At 42.5% G+C, this 18,908-nt stretch overlaps 1 pseudogene; it reads left to right on the forward strand.

The window, feature by feature from the left end:
* The first annotated feature begins 6,122 nt into the window (after positions 1 to 6,122).
* On the forward strand, positions 6,123 to 15,911 carry LOC129653653 (pregnancy-associated glycoprotein 1-like; annotated as a pseudogene).
* Positions 15,912 to 18,908: the final 2,997 nt, after the last annotated feature.

An 18,908-nucleotide genomic window follows, 5' to 3' on the forward strand; every position in this document is an offset into this window, starting at 1 on the left:
TACCATCTTTCTAAATTCCATATATATGCGTTAGTATACTGTATTGGTGTTTTTCTTTCTGGCTTACTTCACTCTGTATAATAGGCTCCAGTTTCATCCACCTCATTAGAACTGATTCAAATGTATTCTTTTTAATGGCTGAGTAATACTCCATTATGAGGTACCATTTCACACCAGTCAGAATGGCTGCGATCCAAAAGTCTACAAGTAATAAATGCTGGAGAGGGTGTGGAGAAAAGGGAACCCTCTTACACTGTTGGTGGGAATGCAAACTAGTACAGCCACTATGGAGAACAGTGTGGAGACTCCTTAAAGAACTGGAAATAGAACTGCCTTATGATCCAGCAATCCCACTGCTGGGCAGTTCTGTTTTTAAATCAAGACAAACCCTCATTTCATTCTCTGTTTTACTCCTTATTCATTTTTCCTGAAGTGTTTTAGGGACAAGATGAACATTTCACAAAATATACATAATGAGTATTTGGGGTAAAATGATAGGATGTGAAAAAAAAAATGCTCGTTTGTTCCCAATAAAATTAACATCTAATATCCAGTCAATGTACAAATTTCCCTGATTCTCAAAAAGCAGTTTTCAGAGTTTATTGAAAGAATGTAGTCATATGTTGCACTTGGTTGTTCTCCTTTAAGAAAAAATAGCTGTTTCTCTCTCAATTTTAATGCCATTTATTTGTTCAGAAACTGGGCGGAAACAGGGTGGCTTGTCTTGCAGAATGTCCCACTATTGGTTTTAGACCAGGAGTCCACAATACCAGCACGGTGGGTCAGAACCAGTACCAGTCTTTGGTCTATTAGAACCAGACCTCCACAGCAGGAGGTGAGCTGCAGCCACTGACTGAGGCTTCCTCTGTATTATAGCTGCTCCCCATCACTCTCTCATCATCCCAGAAGGGAAAGTCTAGCTTGTTTTCCTGGAACTGTTTGTAGTTACATAACATATGCTTAATAGAAACAAAAAAAGCATAAATAATCACTTGCATTCCTATACACTAATAATGAGAAAATATAAAGAGTAATTAAGGAAACAATTCCATTCACCATTGCAACGAAAAGAATAAAATACTTAGGAATATAACTACCTAAAGAAACTAAAGACCTATATATAGAAAACTATAAAGCACTGATGAAAGAAATCAAAGAGGACACTAATAGATGGAGAAATATACCATGTTCATGGATCAGAAGAATCAATATAGTGAAAATGAGTATACTACCCAAAGCAATCTATAGATTCAATGCAATCCCTATCAAGATACCAATGGTATTTTTCACAGAACTAGAATAAATAATTTCACAACATATATGGAAATACAAAAACCTCCAATAGCCAAAGCAATCTTGAGAAAGAAGAATGGAACTGGAGGAATCAACCTGCCTGACTTCAGGCTCTACTACTAAGCCACAGTAATCAAGAGAGTATGGTACTGGCACAAAGACAGAAATATAGATCAATGGAACAAAATAGAAGGCCCAGAGGTAAATCCACGCACCTATGGACACCTTATCTTTGACAAAGGAAGCAAGAATATACAATGGATTAAAGACAATCTCTTTACCAAGTGGTGCTGGGAAAACTGGTCAGCCACTTGTTTTTGTTTTGTTTTGTTTTGTTTTGTTTTTTGTTTTGTTTTGTTTTTATTTTATTTTTAAACTTTACATAATTGTATTAGACTAGAACACTTTCTAACACCATACACAAAAATAAACTCAAATGGATTAAAGGTCTAAATGTAAGACCAGAAACTATAAAACTCCTAGAGGAGAACATAGGCAAAACACTCTCTGACATACATCACAGCAGGATCCTCTAAGACCCACCTCCCAGAATATTGGAAATAAAAGCAAAAATAAACAAATGGGACTTAATTAAACTTAAAAGCTTCTGCACAACAAAGGAAACTATAAGCAAGATGAAAAGACAGCCTTCAGATTGGGAGAAAATAATAGCAAATGAAGCAACTGACAAATAACTAATCTCAAAAATAACAAGCAACTCCTGTGGCTCAATTCCAGAAAAATAAGTGACCCAATCAAAAAATGGGCCAAAGAACTAAATAGACATTTCTCCAAAGAAGACATACAGATGCCTGATAAACACATGAAAAGATTCTCAACATCACTTATTATCAGAGAAATGCAAATCAAAACCACAATGAGGTACCATTTCACGCCAGTCAGAATGTCTGCCATCCAAAAGTCTATAAGCAATAAATGCTGGAGAGGGTGTGGAGAAAAGGTTACCCTCTTACACTGTTGGTGGGAATGCAATCTAGTACAGCCACTCTGGAGAACAGTGTGGAGATTCCTTAAAAAACTGGAAATAGAACTGCCTTATGACCCAGCAATCTCAATGCTAGGCATACACACTGAGGAAACCAGAATTGAAAAAGACACGTGTACCCCAATGTTCATCACAGCAATGTATATAATAGCCAGGAAAAGGAAGTAAACTAGATGCCCATCAGCAGATAAATGGATAAGAAAACAGTGGTACATATGCACAATGGAGTATTACTCAGCCATTAAAAAGAATATATTTGATTCAGTTCTGACGAGGTGGATGAAACTGGAGCCTATTATACAGAGTGAAGTAAATCAGAAATAAAAACACCAATAAAGTATACTAATGCATATATATGGAATTTAGAAAGATGGTAAACCTAACCCTGTTTGCAAAACAGCAAAAGAGACACAGATGTATAGAACAGTCTTTTGGACTTGGTGGGAGAGGGAGAGGGTGGGATGACATGGGAGAATGGCATTGAAACATATATAATATCATATATGAAATGAATCACCAGTCCAGATTCGATGCATGATACTGGATGCTTGGGGCTGGTGCATTAGGACGACCCAGAGGGATGGTACGGGGAGGGAGGAGGAAGGAGAATTCAAGATGGGGAACATGTGTATACCTGTGGCAGATTCATGTTGATGTATGGCAAAACCAATACAATATTGTAAAGTAATTAACCTCCAAATAAAATAAATTTGTATTTAAAAAATAAAACATATGAATGATGTGAGGTAATAAACAGGTAAACTTTAAAAATATAGCATAAATATTGATGAATATTTTCCTTTCTCAGTGCTCAGAATGGTTAGTCGGTGCCCTAATAATCTATCACAGTGCAAATTAGATGTCGCCTATTGACATTTGGACACATTCGGCCAGCTTAAAATTAAATTTTAAAAAACTAAGATCATGGGATCCAGCCCTATCCTTCATGGCAAATGGAAGGAGAAAAGGTGGAAGCAGTGACATATTTCTTCATCTTAGCCTCTAAAACCACTGTGGATGGTGCCTGCACCATAAAATCAGAGGATGTTTGCTACTTGGCAGGAAAGCTATGAGAAAAATAGCAAAGTGTGCTGAGAAGCAGAAACATCATTCTGCCCAACAAACTGGTAAATGTTTGGCCTTTTCATTTGGATTCCTAAACTTTCTGTCAAGTCCCCATTGGGCTTTGAAGTGCCTTAGTTTTCTGGTCCTCCACGATTCCCAAGATTATTTTGTGCATTTCTTTACCCAGTCCTGAAATCAGCCATCTCTTTAAGGATCCATGCATTGTCTGATGGGAAATGTATTTAGAAGCTACATGTTAGACCTCAGAATAATCACTGTTATCAAGTTGTCACTGCTTCTAGGCTTTACAATTGTTAGAGGAGGAAGTAGATATTTTCCTTAAAAAATAAAATAAAAATGAACATAATTAGTTGGTACAAATGTATGCTTTCAGTTCAAGATTTAAGACAGCATGGTTTGAATTGAACTTCTTTATGTTATGTGTGAACGTCTTTTTCTAGCCACAGAAAGGCTTACTTCAGAACATAAGTTTTAATTATTGTCTTGCTTTTACCTATTAACATGCATATGATTCTATCACAATAACATAAGTTATGAGGAACAATAAGTTGTTGAATATAGTTTCAGATTTCTTTCCCGTTTTTCTTTGTTTTGTTTTGGATGGGCAGCATTTTTGTTTTTTGTTAGAAGATATTCCACTCTGAATGTAGTCAAAATTCTGAATTTTAAAGCCACTTAAGTAATGTGTTCTTACGGGCAGCTAGTCACCAACTCGATGCAATTAGATTTATCAGTCTCTTTGTTCTCAGTTTGTTCAGTTCAGTTCGATCCTTTCAGTCGTGTCCGTGTCTTTGCAACACCATGGACTGCAGCATGCCAGGCTTCCCTATTCATCACCAACTCCCGGAGCTTACTCAAGCTCATGTCTATCGACTTGGTGATGCCACCCAACCATCTCATCCTGTCTTCCCCTTCTCTTCCTGCCTTCAATTTTTCCTAACATCAGGGTCTTTTCCAATGAGGCAGTTCTTCCCATCAGGTGGGCAAATAATTGGAACTTCAGCTTCAGCATCAATCCTTCCAGTGAATATTCAGGACTGATTTTATTTAGGATGGACTGGTTTGATCTCATCTCAGTCCAAGGGACTCTCAAGAGTCTTTTCCAACACTATAGTTTAAAGGGCATATATGTGTGTCATTTGTCAGTGATGTCATGTTCCTCCTATTAGGATTTAACCACCAGAAGTGAATTTAAACAACATGCAAAAATGAGGATTAAGTCACAGTGCCCCATCTAAACATACCTGGCAACAGGAGAGGCTCCTGTTGTATTCAAGGGACAAGCATGGATAGATCTCATGCAAGAATAGGTCCTGGAAGTCCTGCATGAGTCATTAAAGACAATTGTCTTTACTTTGGCTGCCACAGTAGTTTTGTCTTCTTTGATTGGGAAGACATTTCAAACTTATTTTTTTGTATGTTTGGTTTGGCAGACAAAATTTTTCATGACATAGACCCTATGGGGAAATTATATCAAAAATATATCCATTTAATTTAGTAGTTAAATTTTCTTGGTTTGTATGTCACCGATGTTCTTTCTTTATAAATAGAAAGGAAACACACATTTTCCGTGTGCATCAGTCTCTTTTTAAATCAACTGACATGACTTAGTTTCCTCTCTGTCCCCACTCCAACTCTAGGTGAGAAATAAAAACCTGCAGAGACTGAAGGCTGATTCCAGCACATCACTGTGGAGATTTCATTCCCACGGTTTTTTTGGGGGGAAAAAAAAAAAATATATATATATATATATATATATATATATATATATATATAGTTGCTAACATTAAAATCAGTAGATTGTACATAAATACCCAAACTTCTGATTCTCTTGAAAATATGGCCAACTGGCCTGCTTTCCAGCATGGGTGAAGTGGAGGAAAGGTTGCTCCCAGTGGTAAGGCCTGTGTGGCCCAGGGTTCAACATGGCCACCTCATCTTAGTATCATATCTCTTGCCTCCAGGGGCCATGGCTTTGTGAGAACTAGACTGCTAGCTCTCTTAAGATAAAGACTATTTTTGTCTTCATCAACTTTGACTTTGAAGCCTTTAACCCAGAACCTAGAACACAGTTCTTCCTTGTATGTTTGTTGGATGCTATAAAATATCTTGTGGATGCATATGACATTTCTTCCAATACTGAAACCATGCAATTGAAGTACTGCTCTGCCCTAAATCTTTGATACAGCCTGGCATCATAGGTGCCCCTGATGTATGCCATTAGACCCACTACCTGAAGCCAGTTGTATGTCCCTGGGTTGTCCCTGAAGTCTTCACTTTGTCATTTGACAACTTATCCTCCTATCAATCTCATCTCCAATGAAGACAGCAATACATATGCCATGAAGTGGCTAGAAAGATGACATGAAACAACGAATGTCAAGCATGGCCCTTAGTATCCATTTTTATGAAGTATTTACCAGTAGTTTTTTTCTCCAAGTAGGCAAGGTTGTCCATCTTCTTAGATGTCCATGCAGATCAGTTAGATTTTCCAGTCAAACTTCAAGGAAGAGATTACAGTTCAATTCTCTGTATTCTGAGAAGCTTCAAAGTCCACTCACCAAGGACACTGATGAAGACAAAGATTTTATCAAGACCTCTGTGTTTGTTTCAGACCTATTATTGGCCTGGAGGGCTAAACTAGGGCATGTCAAAGCATATATAACTAGGGGCTCCCAGTCACCACTACATGCTAAGAACCTGAACTTCCCTGTGTACTTGGAGCCAGGAAAAAAACATGAAGTGGCTTGTGCTCCTTGGGCTGGTGGCCTTCTCAGTTGAAGAGTCATTTAAGTATGGATACTGTAAGCCACATCATCTTCCTTTCCATGATTTTTCTTTTCATCTGATTATTCTTCTACTCATCAGGTTTAGGACAGAATGGAATATTTCCCTGACAACATTAAAGTTCAACCCTTACTTATTCATAAGTACTTTGCTATAGGAACTTTGGGACCCAAGGTTCTTGGTGTAGATTTGAATAGTTGCACAACTCTGGCGTCCAGTCATGTCATGACCTATTGAAATTGGAACTCCTTGCAACTGTTCAGTGCACAATCAATGCAGATGTAGGTGTGGTCCTGTGGAATAGCATTTTTCTACCTTTTATTTAGCATGTCCTCTTTGTTCCCTCTCTACTTCCATGTGTATATGTCTATGTCTGCATCTCTGTATCACTATCATTTATCTCTCCATCTCTTTTGAAGTCTCTGTGAGTGTATTTCTCTCTGTGGCATTTTCTTTTCACTTTTACTTTAATTTTCTACATTTCCTGAACTTGTTCCCCATCACCTGGATTCTTCTTTCAACTCACTTCTCTTTCAACTTGGAGAAAGACTGGGAGAGCTACTTATTCACTGTTTTATATCTGACAAGCAGTGTGACCACAGCCAATCTACAAACCTCTTGCATTTCAAATTCCTCCCTTTTAAAAGAGGATATGAATCCCCCTTCTACCTCCTTCCCTGAGCTTCTGTGAAAAGGATACAGTTGGATGGCAACAGCAATGCTAATGGCTGTCATTGTTGAGACTTCTTATTTATCAGGTACCTTATATCCATCACTTCACTTATCCCGAAGATATTCTATTTAGAGCATTTCAATCGTTACATTCCACCATTTTACCAAAGGGGAGACTGAGACCCCACATTGTCATATGGCTTACACAACATTACAGAACAAAATCTTTATTCAAACCTATGTCTGTGCCATGGAATATGCATAAAATTCTTATAATAAGGTGACTCATAAAAATGATGAGAAAATACACAGTGCCATTACAATGACAGTTATACCTTAACACTGACAGCTAAATGTACCATCTTCTTTGTTTCTTTCTCAAATGTTCAGTGAAAGAATACTTTTAAGGAAAGACCATGAGAAATACCTTCAGTGAAAAAAAAATGCTGAACAATTTCCTCAAGTAACATGCTTACAGACTGTCTCAGATTTCTTCTAGTGGCTCAAATATAACTATTCACCCCCTGAGGAACATCGTGGATGTGTGTTTGGGGAGGATGATGCTCCACAGCTCCCCCTGGTGCTCTAGTTTAGCACTGGGGCTCATCTGGAGATGCCACGTGGGAGGTTGGGGCTGGGGCTCCTGCAGGAGGCAGAAACACTGGGCCAAAGTGGCCCCAAACAGAGGAGAAGGCATTGTCATCCTCAACTCTTGTCTTGGTGACTGGGCCCAGAAATTACCAGGTGGCAGGTAAACATCCATTTCTGTGTCAAAGATGTGTCATTAGTTTGAGGGAGATTGTTCCTTCTGAGCAGAAGGCAATGGTGATCCACTTCAGTCCTCTTGCCTGGAAAAACCCAAGGACGGAGAGGCCTGGTAGACTGCAGTCCATGGGATTGCTAAGAGTCGGACAAGACTGAGCGACTTCACTTTCACTTTCGTGCATTGGAGAAGGAAATTGCAACCCACTCCAGTGTTCTTGCCTGGAGAATCCCAGGGATGGTGGAGCCTGGTGGGCTGCTATCTATGGGGTTGCACAGAATGGGACATGACTGAAGTGACTTAGCAGCAGCAGCTACAGCAGCAGCAGCAGCAGCTCCTTCTGAACTAAGGCAGTCAACTAGTTACAGATGAAGAGTGAACCATCTCTGATCAGAAGATAGAACCAACTGCAAAGCAATTGTGAATAACCAGGCAGAGGAATTCAGTTTCCACAGATGCAAGCACCACAGCAGTAAAAAGTTACTGAAGCCATATTCCGTGTAAGGCCATCAGAATCTAACACAGCACTTACTGTTTTTAGATTAGAAAAGGGGCTTATTTTGTCTTCAAGAATGCCCATGCCACCCTGAGAGATAGGCAAAGAGTAAATACATGTCCAATGAAAGGGTCAACTTGTGTGGTGTTCATTGGATGTGGTCTGAGTTTAGAGGGAGTGGCTGGGGTGGATCAAGAAGGACCTCCTGGAAAAGGGGGTGCTAGGCTGGGTTTGAAGAGACTACAGAGTTTCTCAAATGAATGAACCAGGACTTCCCTGGGTGTCCAACGGGGCTGGAGTTTCAGTGGTTATGCCTCTGTACTTCGAATGCAGGTTGTACCACTTCAATGCCTGGTCATAGAATCAATATTCTGCATACAATGTAGCACAGCAAAAAAAAAAAAAAAAAAAAAAATCAAATGCAAACACCTCTGTGTTCAAAGGCTATGAGCTGCACAGTGGTTAGAAAGTGATCTCAAGAGATATGTGACACCCAGAGGGAGGCAGCAGTGTGGGAATAGAGGGTAGTCGGTTCTGCACTAACCCACTCCCTCTTTCTCCGTGTAGATGATCTACATGGGTAAAGTCACCATTGGAACACCCCCTCAGGAATTCCAGGTTATCTTTGACACAGGCTCATGTGACTTGTGGGTGACCTCCTTCTTTTGCCCCAGGCCAGCCTGTTGTGAATACAGGCCCCATGCCCAGACCATCCTTCACTTGCCCTGTCACCCTGTTTCCACCCTTGGCACCAGATGACACTCATCTCTTTTGTCTGCAGCTACACAAGTTAGGTTCAGACATTACAAGTCTTCCACCTTCCGGCCTACCCAGAAGACCTTCAGCATAGCCTATGATTCTGGGAGCATGAAGGGATTTCTTGCTTATGACACCATTCTGGTAACATGTAAAGAGAAGCTGAGTCAGGACTGGCTATGGAGTGACCCCTGCTTGCAAAACAGATGCAGGACCATCTGTCAGGACCCTTCCAAACCTAATTCCCATAGATATTGGCCATTGTATCCACAGGATCCTGTCCCTGGGAAGGCAGTGCCCGTGGTGACACATGAGCAAATGAATTAGCTAACCCAGAGAGTAGCTTGAGGTGTGGACTTGCAGCTCCTCTGCCCACGAGCAGTTCAAGGTTCATTTTGCTGGGAGCAATAGGAGGGGAAAAAGCACCCATTTTTATATTCACAGACTGTTCCTGGCACTTTCAGGTAATAATTGGTTTAATGCTGCAACAACCCCACACAGCAGGTGGTCTGATTAGCTCATGAGACATATGAGGAAACTGAGGTGCAGACAGCAAGGGCCTTGCTGAGGTCACACATATGGTAAACGGTGGAGCTGGGTTGGCTTTTCAGGACTGAAGTTGCTGTAGGGTGTTTAGGGACAGGAGAAACCTGATCTGGGGACCCGGGGGGCCGTCAAGGTCTTCAGGTACCCATAGTGGGAAACTGGAGGCCAGAGAAGTCAAGGGGCCTGATAAATGAGTTCTCACTCTAGGGTACCTTTGAGAGTCTAATAAAATGTATGGCCTTCTTCCCCAAAATGCTTGAGTAGTTCCCCGCTCTCTCTCTTTCTCTCTCATATGCACTCACACAAATACACACTTATCCCCAAAAGTGAATATTCCAGGCAATAGTTTCATAGATCCCTGCAAGCTAGATGGTGTTTTTGGCTTCTGTCTTCCTGGACAGATGCATAATCCACAGTACCTTACAGAGAATTCAGTCCATTCCTGTCATTAGGTCATAGTGATGCCAGAGAAGGCTACCTTGCTCTTGATTCATTTTGTCCACAAAGGGGCACCAATGGGTCCTGACCTGTCTCGGTTGCCCCACCTGTACAGAAGCCACAAGGTCAATTTGACTCACTCAGGTGGTGTTTTTCAGAGGGGCAGATGTTTTAAAATTCACAGCCTCTCTCAAATGGAACCCAAATTCCCCTCCCAGTTTAGTCTAACTATCTGAGGTCCACCCAAGACACAGTCCAGCCTCAATTCTCCTCTGAGGATCTAATGGCAATGCACGCCAGCCCAGTCCTAGCCCCACTTCATGTATCTGTAAGTGGGAACATTCTTCTCTCCCACAGATTGGGGACCTTGTAAGTACTGACCAGCTGTTCGGTCTAAGCGTGGTGGAATATGGGTTTGAGGGCAGAGCTTACAATGGCATCTTGGGCTTGAACTACCCCAACGAATCCTTCTCTGGAGCCATCCCCATCTTTGACAAGCTGAAGAATCAAGGTGCCATTTCTGAGCATGTTTTGCCTTCTACCTGAGCAAGTAAGTCTGAGATGGACAATCCATTTCTCCAAATTAGCTGTAAGATGCTTTCAGGTGCACGAAAATTATAGAACACTTGATAAAGAAGAATCCTGAGAGATAATTTACCCAGGATAAATATAGCCCCAGGGCTGTACCTGACGTCACCACTGGCTTTTACAAATAACTTTTTATTGGAACACAACCCTGCTCCTGGGCTCAAAACCAGTAACTTAGTCTAGGGGGGGTGAGTGAGGAGAAAGACTAACAGAAGGCAACAGGAAACAAGTTGGAGGGAAAAGCCATACAATTTGCTTATCAATTTGATAAGGAAGGAAGGAGAAGGATGGTGGATATCTTTCCTTCCTCATTAGCATTCCACTGGGAGCCCAGGACCAGCTACCCAATTTGCAGGAGCCAGTGAAAAATGAGAGTGTGGGACACAAAACAAACACGTGGGACCCCTTGTTCAAGAAATATTAGGCATTCAAGACAGGGAGAGCAGAGGTGGGGTCCCTTCTGAGTGTGGGGCCCTTTGAACAGTAGAGGTCACAGGCCAGTGGGGCCAAATTCGGTGACCTGAACCCATACTTTCAGAATTCCCAGCCTTTGAGTTTCCTGAAAAATGACAAGCTGGACAAGGAGAAAGCCATTATGCTTCAGCACCATGTCCTCTGAGTGTGTCGGAGCACTCAGGTCGCAGGAGGTAGGGCATATTCAGTAGATATAGTGGGTGGAGCCCAGCCAGGTGACTCAGCTTCTAACCTCCTCTGTGCCACTCATTAGCCAGTAACCGACCTTGGTCTGGATCTCAATCACTCCTAGCCTCGATTTTTTTTGTTTGTTTGTTTGTTTGTTTGTTTGTTTTAGTTTTCAATTTTTTTATTTTATTTTTAAACTTTACAGTATTGTATTAGTTTTGCAAATATCGAAATGAATCTGCCACAGGTATACCTGTGTTCCCCATCCTGAACCCTCCTCCCTCCTCCCTCCCCATACCCTCCCTCTGGGTCGTCCCAGTGCACCAGCCCCAAGCATCCAGTATCGTGCATCGAACCTGGACTGGTGACTCATTTCATACATGATATTAAACATGTTTCAATGCCATTCTCCCAAATCTCCCCACCCTCGCCCTCTCCCACAGAGTCAATAAGACTGATTTATACATCAGTGTCTCTTTTGCTGTCTCGTACACAGGGTTATTGTTACCATCTTTCTAAATTCCATATATATGCATTAGTATACTGTATTGGTGTTTTTCTTTCTGGCTTACTTCACTCTGTATAACAGGCTCCAGTTTCATCCACCTCATTAGAACTGATTCAAATGTGTTCTTTTTAATGGTTGAGTAGTACTCCATTGTGTATATGTACCACAGCTTTCTTATCCATTCATCTGCTGATGGGCATCTAGGTTGCTTCCATGTCCTGGCTATTATAAATAGTGCTGCAATGAACATTGGGGTACACGTGTCTCTTTCCCTTCTGGTTTCCTGATTTCTGCATCTGTACATGGGGACCTTAATAGGGCCTTGATGGGTGGACCAGCACAGCTCTCAGACAGTGCTGTTTTTACTGTCCTCCAAGGATCCCCTCCTCTCTTCTCTCTACACATGCAAGGTGAAAGGCAGTGTGGTGATGTTTGGTGGGGTGGATAAATCCTACTGCCAGGGAGCACTCAGCTGGGTACCATTGATCCATGAGGGCAACTGGAGTATACACATGGACCAGTAACCTCTCCCTCTGAGGGTCAGCACGAGTCTCCTGCTAAATGTACATGGACACAGGCAAACACACACAAATCCATTCTCAGACACACAGTCACACAGACATATACACCACCCACAACGACACAGACAGACACACAGACACATGGAAACACACAAGCAGACACATATAAACATACAGAGACACATATAAACATGCATAGCTAGTCAGAGACACACAAGCACTCACAGAGACACATACAAACACACATACAAACATATACAAACAAACACACAAGCAGATAGATATGCAAACAACCAATGGGTTCATAATCCCCAAGCCTTCTGACCAGGGCTCTGACCAGGGTCCTAAAAGGGTCCAGAGAGGTCTGTGCAGCTGGGAAAGGATTGCACCCACTGCCCTGTGAGGTGTGCAGCATGGTTAGAGGACTCTACAGTGTGGTGAACAAAGGATTAGGGATAATTTCTCCAGCATGAACAGAGGTATAAGATGACCAAGTGTCCAGGACTACTTGGAACCAAGGAAGTTCTCTGTACAGATGTCAGTTTAAAAACAGGGAAAGTCCTGAGCAAATGGGGAGAACTGGTCTCCTAAGGGAGCAACGATTGAGAAGTGTAGAGAGATTTGCTGAAGTCTTAAGATGTGAAAGCAACTAACAAAAAAGATACCCCACGTATATGGGCACACAGTGGGGCAGGGGCTATAACAGAGAATCAGGAAGGTGGGATCCAGGAGTGACCTGAGGATAAGAGGAATAATTGATAGGATTCTGTGTGATACCCTCAGACAAAAGCTGATGCGTCCTTTGGAGTTTCTGTGGGCTAGTCATAAAATTCCTGGCCAGAGTCTCAGGGTTTGAGCTGGTTGTAGGAGCAGTGCTGGCAGACACCCTCTCTCCCACCACTATGAGAATCTGCTGCCCTTGCAATTCTCTATCTTCACTCTGTGATTGACCCATTATTTGTTCCCCACAAGATACAGCTCTCTGGATGTTTCTCATTCATTATTTTCACAGTCTTCTTTCACTCACTAAACAGACAAGCCTTGAGCATCCACTGTGTGCCAGGCACTTTAGGGAGTCAGTGAGAATAAAACTTGCCCTCTCATCTAAGAAGGCAGATGCACAGGAATTGAGACACACGCATAGTGAATTGTGATTTGGTACATGCTAGACATGAGGAAGTGTCTACAGAGACTGTTAAGAAAGGAGACTGATAAACACTGGAGGAAAGACTTCCCTCAAACCATAACAATTAAGCTGGAATCTGGAAGATGAGAAGAGATTTGCTAGTCTAAGGGGAGGGGACTCCTCTAGGAAGGAAAACCTGCTTGTGTCAAGGTGCAAAAGAGCCTGGTGTATTCAAGTACTGCATTCGAGGATGTCAAGGAAGGTTCCATGTCAGGAGCAAAAGAAAAGAAGGCAAGAGACAAAGGGCTGTTTAGAAGACAGTCGGGAAGGGGGTAGCTCTGGGGATACTCAGAGTGACCTTGATGCCTACTTTGTCCCACTGTCTCTCAGCATCTCCATGAAAAGAAAGGCTATTTCTTGTTCTGGTGGCTGCGAGGCCTTTATGGATACCAGGATATCACTGATCCTTGGCCCAAGAAGATTGGTCAATAACACCCAGAAGTTCATCGCCGCCACACCACGGGGTTCCGAGGTGAAGGGTCATGCCCGAGGGTCACTCCCAGTCTCCAAACCCAAGAAGCATCTCCAGGGCCAACCTCTCTTCCTCTCTCTCTAACAGCAGTACGTTTCATGTTTTGCGGTCAATGCCCTGTCCTCTATTATCTTCATCATCAATGGCATCAACTACCCAGTCCAAGCCCAAGCCTACATCCTCAAGGTGAGGGGAGAACCCTGAGGGGGGATTCTCAAATAGGAAGTTTCAGGAAGCCTTGGGCTGCTGCTGGGAAGAGGTCGCCCTCTGCAGGATATCTTGCACTATTGCAGATGCTGCTGAGCACTGGAGCTGTCCAGAGCCTCCCACAACATGAACCCCTTGAGAGTAAAGGGCCGTCTGGGACACTGATCATCCTGAAATAAATGTGGAGACACCACGCCATGCTGGCATGGTGGGAGTCACAAGGAGAGGGGATCACTCAGGTCCTCAGTGTTCAAAGAGCTTCACTTTAATCTGAACCCTCAGATAGATGAACATGGAAAGTCAGCTCTAGCAGTCCTTGAAATAAGTCATGTGACACGGAGAATGGCTGGGGACAGTCCCAGTGTGCTGTCCCACCATAGGGATTAACAGTCTCCCTTCCCTTCTCACAGTTTTCCTGGTTTGGATGATAAATTACATTGTCACCCTAGTTCTAGGATGCATCTTCCCCTAGCTCTGGCCGGGTGCCCCCTTTGTGAGTCATGCTACCTGACCCCTCTGTAGGAAGGATGGATGCTAATGTGAATAAAGGGTGCACAGTGACTGCTCAGCCTTGGCACAGGGTGGAGGCTTCATTTCAGCTGCCTGAGGGAGTTCAGAGCTGGCTAATGGGCTCATAGAAGACTTTGAGGAAGGGAGGGAATTTCAGGAATTCTAAAACTGTAAACTCATGAAGCCATATGGAGGGTTGCTTGGCTCTAGGCAAAACTGTACTGGATTCCATGCAAATGGCATCCCAAGGTGCTCTGCACTGGGGCACTGGGAACTTACTCGGGGTGATGAGGGCTACAGACTCACTGGTGGAGATGGCAAACCACAGTACATTACCCACCCAAGCCTGGAGTGGCCAAAGAGGGTGAGTGCGGGCTGAAGGAGGTTTCCCAGAGTCCCTAAGTTAAGTCTTCAAGAACGTGTTGTGGGCACTGCTCTATTTAAGATGGATAACCAACAATGAGTTACTGTGTAGCATGGGGAACTATGCTTAATTATATGACAACCTGGATGGGTGGGGTATTTTTGGAACCAGGATACATGGATATATATGGTTGAGTCCATTTACTGTCCACCTGAAACTCAGAATATTGTTAATCAGCTATACTCCAATACAAAATAAAGTTTTTTTAAATAAAATATGGGCTGTGGGGACGCAGGAGAAGAACCAGCATTCTCTGCATAGAAAATAAGAAGCAGGAGTCAGAAGGAAAGAAAAGGGGAGAGAGGACAACTATGGACACTCTTTTTCTTTTCTAAAAATTTTCTTTAACTTTGGCTAATCTTCAGTATTGCGTTAAGTTCTACTGCACAGCAATGTGACTCAGTTATACACATGCAGAAATATATATTCTTTTTCTTATTCTTTTTCATGTGGTTTATGACTGGGTAGTTAATATATTTCCTTATACTCTACAGTAGGACTTTGTGGTTTATCATTCCTCTGTATCCCCAACTCCCAGTCCTCCCCTCCTTCACACCCTTCTTCAATGGCAACCTCAAGTCTGCTATTTTTGGTTGTGGATTAAGTCTTATATCCCCTGCTAAGGAGAAAATCCCTTGATACTTACCAAAGGAGGGAAGTAAAACCAAGATTCGTGCTGGGTCTGGATATTTGTGGGAGTCTCACATAAGGGCTCAGGCTGACTGGTGTATGTCTCTGACTCCCCCAGGATTCTAGAGGCCACTGCTATACCACCTTTCAAGAGAACACAGTGAGGACATCTAGAGAGACCTGGATCCTGGGTGACAACTTCCTGATGCTGTATTTATCAGTCTTTGATCGAGGAAATGACAGGATTGCCCTGGCACAGGCATTGTAAATGCTTGGAGTGGTTCAGGTATCAGTAAGGCCGCTCCAAACAAACACTAAATCACACTTAGGGTACTCCTGCCCAGGATGCTGGTGAACTGTATTTGGTGGTCTGCACATCCTATTACAATAAAGAATAAAGGGTTTCACTCGTAATTGTGCTGAAACAAACGGGTGCCACTGTTTGTGTCTGGGAGGTGTACAATGATCGGGACAGATCTAGAACAAAGTCTGAATCACAGTTGAGAGGAGCCCACCACCCCCTGGCTTCAAGGAAAGGGGAGACTCATTGAAATGACTCTGGGAATTCAGGACACAAGACTCAGAGCAAATGCAAATATCTCAGTGACTGGACCCAAGAAATCAGAAGTCATCAGTTCTCTATTTCACACCCTCACTCTTTCATTCCCTCTTCTTTGCTGGTCTTAGCCTGACAACTTTCTTCCTTAAGGCTTCTACACATAGTGAGGGAGTCCAAGATACCTGCCCTAGGGTTTTATATCCTGAAGGCATCTCCAATAAGGAAAGAAAAGATTGAAGACATCAGAGTTCAAGGGTGTTTTCTGAATGACCCACCTCAGATCACATGTACAGTCCTAGATCAGCCATCCTGGCAGGGCCATGGGATCCTATGATTGGCTTTACATGGTCTTGTGGCCCTGACCCAGCAGCACACATGATTGTCAATTTCCTCCAGAACTACATGACTGAAGCTGGTGAAAGGCAGCCCCAAAGAAAGGGACTGGGAGATAGTCTAGGCCATGGAAGAGTTTGTGATGACCCACCAACTCCACGACCTCCTCATTCAGAGGAATTATAAGGGGTAATGAAATAGACTCTCTTCATCCCATCTCAGATGAACTTATCACTAGGCTTCTCTTCCAGGGGAGTTTGGGTGAGGTACTCCATGGAGAGCTGGTTCCCTTTTGCCCCACACCTAGTCACCAGGTCTCTGCCACATATGCCTGCTCTGTCCTTTCCAGTCCTACTTGCTAAGTGATGGACCCAGTGGATCCCTGAGCCATCCTCCTCCTCCAGGGCACACAATGCCCATTCCTTGGACTCCAATGCTGCTGGGGAGAATGCAACGCATGTATCTGGAGACCCAGGGTACACAGAGCATTCAGCCTTTTTGAGCTTCTCCATGGGTGGGGCTACGAACTGTTTGCTTGGAGCTGCCATGGTTAGGCACTTTTGCAGTGGAAGCATCCATTCTTTCCACCTGGAGGCCCTCAGTAGATGCCTCACCTGAGACACCAGGGTTCAAATGTTGATTTTCTATTAGATTCACTGGTTTGATCTCCTTGTTGTATAAGGGACTCTCAAGAATCTCTCAAGCACCACAGTTCAAAAGCTCAATTCTTTGGCATTCACCGTTTCTTATGGTCCAGATTGCACATCTGTACATGATTACTGGAAAAACCATAGCTTTGACACTACAGACCTCTGTAGCAAAGTGAGTCTCTGCTTTTTAACACACTGTGCAAGTTTTTCATAGCCTATCTTCCTTCCAAGGAGCAAGTATGTTTTAATTTTGTGGCTGCAGTCAAGGTCCATAGTCATTTTGGAGCCCAAGGAAACAAAATCTGCCCACTGTTTCCATTTTTCCCTCATCTAAATGCCATGAAGTGATGGGACTGGATGCCATGAATTTTGAGTATCTTTTTGTGAATAGTTTTTTGAATGTTGAGTTTAAGCTAGTTTTTTCATCTCCTCTCCTCATCGAGAGGCTCTTTAGTTCTTCTTTGCTTTCTATTATTAGGGTAGTGTTATCTTCATATCTGTGGATGTTGATACTTCTCCCAGCAATCTTGATTCCAGCTTGGGATTTATCCAGACCAGCATATTGAATGATGTATCCTACATATAAGTTACATAACCAGAGTGACAATGTATACCTTGTCATGGTCCTTTCCCAATTTTAAATCTTTCCATTGTCCCATGTCTGATTCTATATGCTGCTTTTCGACCTACAAAGAGACTTGTAAGGAGAAATGTAAGGTGATCTGGTACTCCAATTTCCTTAAGAATTTTCCACAGTTTGTTGTGGTCCACACAGTGAAAGGCTTCAGCATAGTCAGTGAAGCAGATGGGAATGTTTTTCTGGGATTCCCTTGCTTTCTCTATGATCCAATGGATGTTGGCAATTTGATCCCTGGTTGCTCAAACAATTTTGTATATCTAGAAGTTCTAAGTCCATGTACTGTTGAAACTTAGCTTGAAGGATATTGAGCATTACCTTGCTAGCAAGTGAGATGAGCAAAATGGCATGATAGGTTGAACATTCTTTGGAATTGCCATTCTTTTGCATTGGAATGAAAACTGACCTTTTCCAGCACTGTGGCCACTGATGAGTTTTCCAAATTTGCTGACACATTGAATGCAGCACTTTTACAGCCTCATTCTTTAGGATTTTTAAACAGCTCAGAAAAATTTCATCACCTTCCCTAGCTTTTCTTTTAGTGATGCTTCCTAAAGCCCACTTGACTTCATACTCCAGCATATCCGGCTTTATGTGAGTGACCCCAGCATCATCCCTATCTTGGTCATTATGGCCATTTTTGTATAGTCATTTTGTGCATTCTTGCCACCTCTTCTTAATTTCATCTGCTTCTGTTAGGTCTTTATGTCCTTTGTTGTGCCCATCTTTGCACGAAGTGTTCCTCTGGTATCTCCACTTTTCTTGAAGAGATCTATACTCGTTACAATTCTATTTGTTTTCCTCTAAATCTTGCACTATTCACTTATGAAGACTTTCTTACCTCTCCTTGCTATTCTCTGGAAGTCTGCATTCCATTGGATATATCTTTCCCTTTCTCCTTTGTCTTTCACTTCTCTTATTTTCTCAGCTACTTTTAAGGCCTCCTCAGGCAACCACTTTGCTTTGTCACATTTGTTTTTCTTGAGGATGGTTTTGATGACCACCTCCTGTACCATGTTACTAACCTCCATCCTTAGTTCTTCAGGCTAACAGACCTAATACTTGAAACTATTTTTCATCTCCACTATATAATCAGAAAGGATGTGATTTAGGTCATAGCTGAATGTTCTAGTGGTTTTCCTTACTTTCTTCAATTTAAATGTGAATAATGTTTGCTTCTGCCTAAGCATTGCTTCCA

The sequence above is a fragment of the Bubalus kerabau genome, chromosome 5 (genome assembly GCF_029407905.1).
Source record: "Bubalus kerabau isolate K-KA32 ecotype Philippines breed swamp buffalo chromosome 5, PCC_UOA_SB_1v2, whole genome shotgun sequence".
NCBI classification, from domain to species: Eukaryota; Metazoa; Chordata; class Mammalia; order Artiodactyla; family Bovidae; genus Bubalus; species Bubalus kerabau.